Source organism: Rosa chinensis, chromosome 7 (genome assembly GCF_002994745.2).
Source record: "Rosa chinensis cultivar Old Blush chromosome 7, RchiOBHm-V2, whole genome shotgun sequence".
NCBI lineage: Eukaryota > Viridiplantae > Streptophyta > Magnoliopsida > Rosales > Rosaceae > Rosa > Rosa chinensis.
Genome location: NC_037094.1, coordinates 7,060,757 through 7,065,341, shown reverse-complemented (window position 1 = coordinate 7,065,341; position 4,585 = coordinate 7,060,757). Strand labels below are relative to the sequence as shown.

The 4,585-nt window shown below is 39.4% G+C and overlaps 1 long non-coding RNA gene across 1 annotated transcript; it reads right to left on the bottom strand.

The window, feature by feature from the left end:
* Positions 1–348: 348 nt before the first annotated feature.
* Positions 349–1,893, bottom strand: LOC112175538. Its single transcript, XR_002926490.2, has 3 exons — positions 1,748–1,893; positions 1,582–1,656; positions 349–947 (listed from the first exon to the last, which is right to left on the bottom strand). It is a non-coding gene; the product is annotated as an uncharacterized LOC112175538 (long non-coding RNA).
* Between the last annotated feature and the right edge of the window lie 2,692 nt (positions 1,894–4,585).

Below are 4,585 nucleotides of genomic sequence, written 5' to 3'. Positions count from 1 at the left end.
ATCTACAGCATATATATAGAGGCTAAAGGCGATACAAAAAGACAACTCTTCAATCAACTAGTCACAGCGATTATCAAAGTCTCTCTGGAGCAAACCTACCTGCAACCCAGCGAAGCAAGGGTAACGCCCTCGCAACCCAGCGAAGCTAAAGATACTTTTTAGCAAACCCGTGCTTTCTCCAAACTTCCCATTGATTGGTCTGCTCAACCTACAACGTTGAGTATCGATTTGGTGACGCGAAGAGATCACAACCAAAGCCCTTACCCGTAAGGCAAAAAGTCATTTTCCGGAAAGCAGAGAAAAGAACCTTGTGACGAGGTTGGTGCTCTCCTCATCCACATCGTTTGATCAAGAAGTCAGGTCAAGGGATTCTTCGATGACTGCACCCCACAGTGCTGGCATGCCTGCGCACACGCTCAAAAGAGACAGTTTGCACCCATATTGGTTTTGGAGCCAAACAGGTCCTTCCGTCAACAATTCAAAGGTGAAGCTCAAGTATACAATGCATCCTTGCTGTACTTGTCATCTTTAACAGGGAGATATATTGTCCAGAATGCTTGCTGTCAACAAAAGATACGCTGTTCACGAACAACCTTCTTTCTTTTGTTGAGTCTCTCTTAAGCTACCAAGAAATACATGGTCGTTCATGAACGGCCAACCTTCATGTGATCTGCTCCTGCTTTGAGACGTACATGGTCGTTCACGAACGGGCGGAATCTTAACGCACTTGGCTGCTGCAATTTCTAGCACTGGAACATAAGGTCGTTCATGATCGGCCAAGTTCCGATGCTAAAAGAATCTGCACAAAATGCCATCTTTACTTCCTTCAAACTCAGTGATACAAATCACACAAGAAGCTTTCTATTCTGCTTCTCTTTCCTTCTTCCACCACAGCAAAAGCCTTGCACCACCACAAGTTGGCAACAGGACTTGGCAGTCAACTAAGGCTGCACATATGAAAGCTTTGAATTGTTAATTGAAAAACAAAGCTGTGTGGATTTAATTAACAAGAAATACAAGATGAGACAAGCTAAGTTGTAATGGCAAATGCTTTGTGAAGCGGTGACGAATGTAATTAATTTGGTTGGCTATTTTGAAGCGTTGATGTAATGCAACAAATGCCAAACATGGTTTATAACAGAACAGGAAGAAAAGTTTAATTGTTCCATTTTTTAAGTTGCTGTTTCTCACTAGCAAGAAGACAAGTGATGATTGTTCCATTTTTTAAGTTGCTGTTTCTCACTAGCAAGAAGACAAGTGATGGCAGATTAATTAATCCTTTGAGGCTATGAGTGTGATCAGATGAAGTCAAGCTTTGATTACTTAATAAATGATCAGAGGCAAAGTCATATGGTTTCTTTGAGACCGTGGGTGTAAGCTGGGAACAAATATAATTGTTTTTGGAATCATGCTAACAAGAAGACGAAAACAAGGCTTTAATTATTCTTGAACTTGCTTTATGTTATAAGCAAGAGATGCATGTTGGCAATTATAATGTTAAATATTTGAGGTAGTGGTACATGGTCAACAAAGGAGGAAAAGCATATTTGATGGGTCATAGCATTTACAGAGAGGTTGTACCAGTAGAGGAGTTGCACCAGCTTTCCGTTCTTGCACACTGACTAATCGATCAAGAGCCATAATGGGAAATTGAACCTACAGCAGCAAAGAAAAATCTGGAAATCTGGTCAAATATTCAAATTAACGTAACCCCAGCCGAGAGAGATGACAAAGTTGGGATCTTTACCCTATTCCTGCGCACAAGGGAGCAATTTCAGATTCTGAGCGTAGGAGGAGGGATATAGAGCCCAGCGACGGAGCCCTCTTTTTTATCATGAGTACAAGAAGGTGTCTCCTTCTCCAATTCTAAATGAAATCGATTCCCATCTCTGATTTGGTATCTATCCGCCTGGGTTAACTATGCCTAGAAGTAAGGTTTTAAATATCGGTATCTTCATATGTATCGGTATCTTCATATGTATTGGTACTTTAAAAAAGGGAGATATCAAAAATATCAGGGATACAAGGTAACAACATGTCGTTTTTGAAAAAAAATCAATTTATTAGAAATTTAGAACTACATATAAATATATATGAATGTCAACTTTATCTACATCCAAAAAGAGACTCTAGGCGGTTGAAAAGCCGCTCACTGGTATACGAAAATGCAATAATCATACTAAGACATATGATTCATATAGTGCGAATTGTAGTGATAAACATGATAGTTATAGATCTATTTAGAGTTGCCAACTGTTTCCCATATAAGGGAATAATAAGAATGAACCCAACTGGATGACTGATCATATACTTCTCCGTATTGATTATATCCATAAGCATCGTAACCAAATTGATTGTTGTCTTCATGAGATTCATTTGAGATCCCACTGCGCTCTGTGCCTAAATTGATAGAGTCAAAACTTAAGGCAATTAAAGAAACATCAGATGGGGTACATTGATCATCAGTTGCACCTCTAGTCCTCCTCCCATATCGGGTCTTCTCTTGAGCACCATAACCAGCCCGTTCTCACTCCGTGGTCTTCATCTTGGGTGGTATGATCAAAATTACCTTCATAGGTAAATTGGAATCCTCGATCCACAAAAGATTGTCCATATTCATATCTTTCACCTCCACCACCTGTTCCGCTTCCCACCCTCTCCACCATCATCAGAACTATCTGGAGTTGCTGTACCACCCCACGCATCATCACTATATGAATTATCTTCTGGGTTTTTAACAACTTTTTCATATAAGACTTTCTCTACGTTGATTCCAACATTTGTTGCAGTTTCTACAACTTGTGAAAGAGATCTTCCAGCTTCATCATCGAGGTATGCATGCATAATCCAATCATGAAGTGGATCAATGCCATTATCAAGCGGCTCGCTTGCAACATGAAGTAGATCTATATAGTTGTTTTCATTGACCACATTATTCTTTGCTTGTTTATCTCACAGCCGCAACTTCATGTTGTAGTAGCAGTATAAAAGGTTTTCCAACCTCTGATATGTCAAACGGTTCCTTTGCTTGGTATGAATAATAGCAAATGTAATCTAATTTCTCTCACACGCAGAAGAAGAAGCCGTTTGTGCCAAAATACGCATTGCAATTTTCTACATGTTTGGTGCAGAATACCCACATTGTGACCATCAATCAGCTGTAAAGCTACTACAATGAGTTGCTGCTATAGTAGATCAACATTTTCTATTAAAGAAATTATATGTGTGTGTGTGTGTGTGTGTTTTAATGTATACATATATCACAAACTTTTTTTTTTTACCTCAAATTTTACAGATATTTCTTCACTTTATCGGGGATATATCGCAAATATATAATATATCGGGGATATTTGACGATGTCGGAGAAATTTCGCAGAAACAGTAAAAGATAAGATATTTACCCCCTGGATATATCGGTTCGTAAAAAAATGAGATATCGGGGGAGATATCGGAAATATCGCAGATATTTAAAACCTTGCCTAGAAGAACTCCAGCTGATCAGTTTGGCTAGAGTGAAGATAGAGTCTACCAGTTTGGTCTCATGAATATAGCGGGCCTTTCAATTGGGAGTATAACTGGGCCTGACGTGAAATGAAGCTAAAAGGCCTGGAAAGAGAAGATGTGTGTCCATATCATTTTATTTGGGCCCGACGCAGCATGAAGCTAGAGGCCTAGAAATACAGACCACTATAAAGCCCACTTTAAGACAGTTTACCTCAAAAGTTCGAGCCCAGCCAAATTTGTCGTTGACAAGTAAAGGAGACAACACAAAAGCCCATTCTACGGCCCATTACATAATGCAGGCACTCTATGATTTGAATGTTTGCAAAAGAAATACATTTGACGGATTCAGAAAAATGCATACATCCGTCGAACACAAAAGTTGGTAGAAAACCAGAAATAAAAATTCTGAACTATAATGATTTGATCCCTTTACAGGGTATGTAGGCAATCTAGCGACCCACTAGATACAACCGCAAGTCCAAACAAAATCTCTGACTCCCTAGTTCATTCAATCCGAATCCTTGACCTCATCAGTAAAATTCCACCAAACACCAGGAAACGTCACAGTCTTTCCAAACAAATCCGAAACAAATCGAATCCCTGGTTCACTTACACCAAATTCGTCCAAATATTATTCACATTCCAAAAGAAATACCCTCCAATGGGTCATTCACTCATTGGAATTTTTGAACTACTAGTGGCTTGATCCCTCTCCAATGGTACGTAGGCAACCCATTCAAATATCTAGGTGCAGCCGCAAAAACAAATAAACAAACACACATCCACAATTGGTTTCTTCATAAATGGAATTAAGAGACACATTCTGTCTTGAATGGGTCAAACCCGAACTAATTAAAACTCTATTCACTAAATTGATACGAGTAAAATTATGTTCGGTGACATTTACGCTCACTGTTTGCAAATTTTCCTCAACAGCTATAAACCTCTATATGGTCGGAAAATTGTTTGATAAGGGGAGCTGCGTTTAAGCAGTGGGTGTTAGGTAGCGAACCTAATCTTTGATACCCAAGCATCGGGGGTTAACTGCTGGATCAATGGCTGCCGTGGACTGCGTTAACCA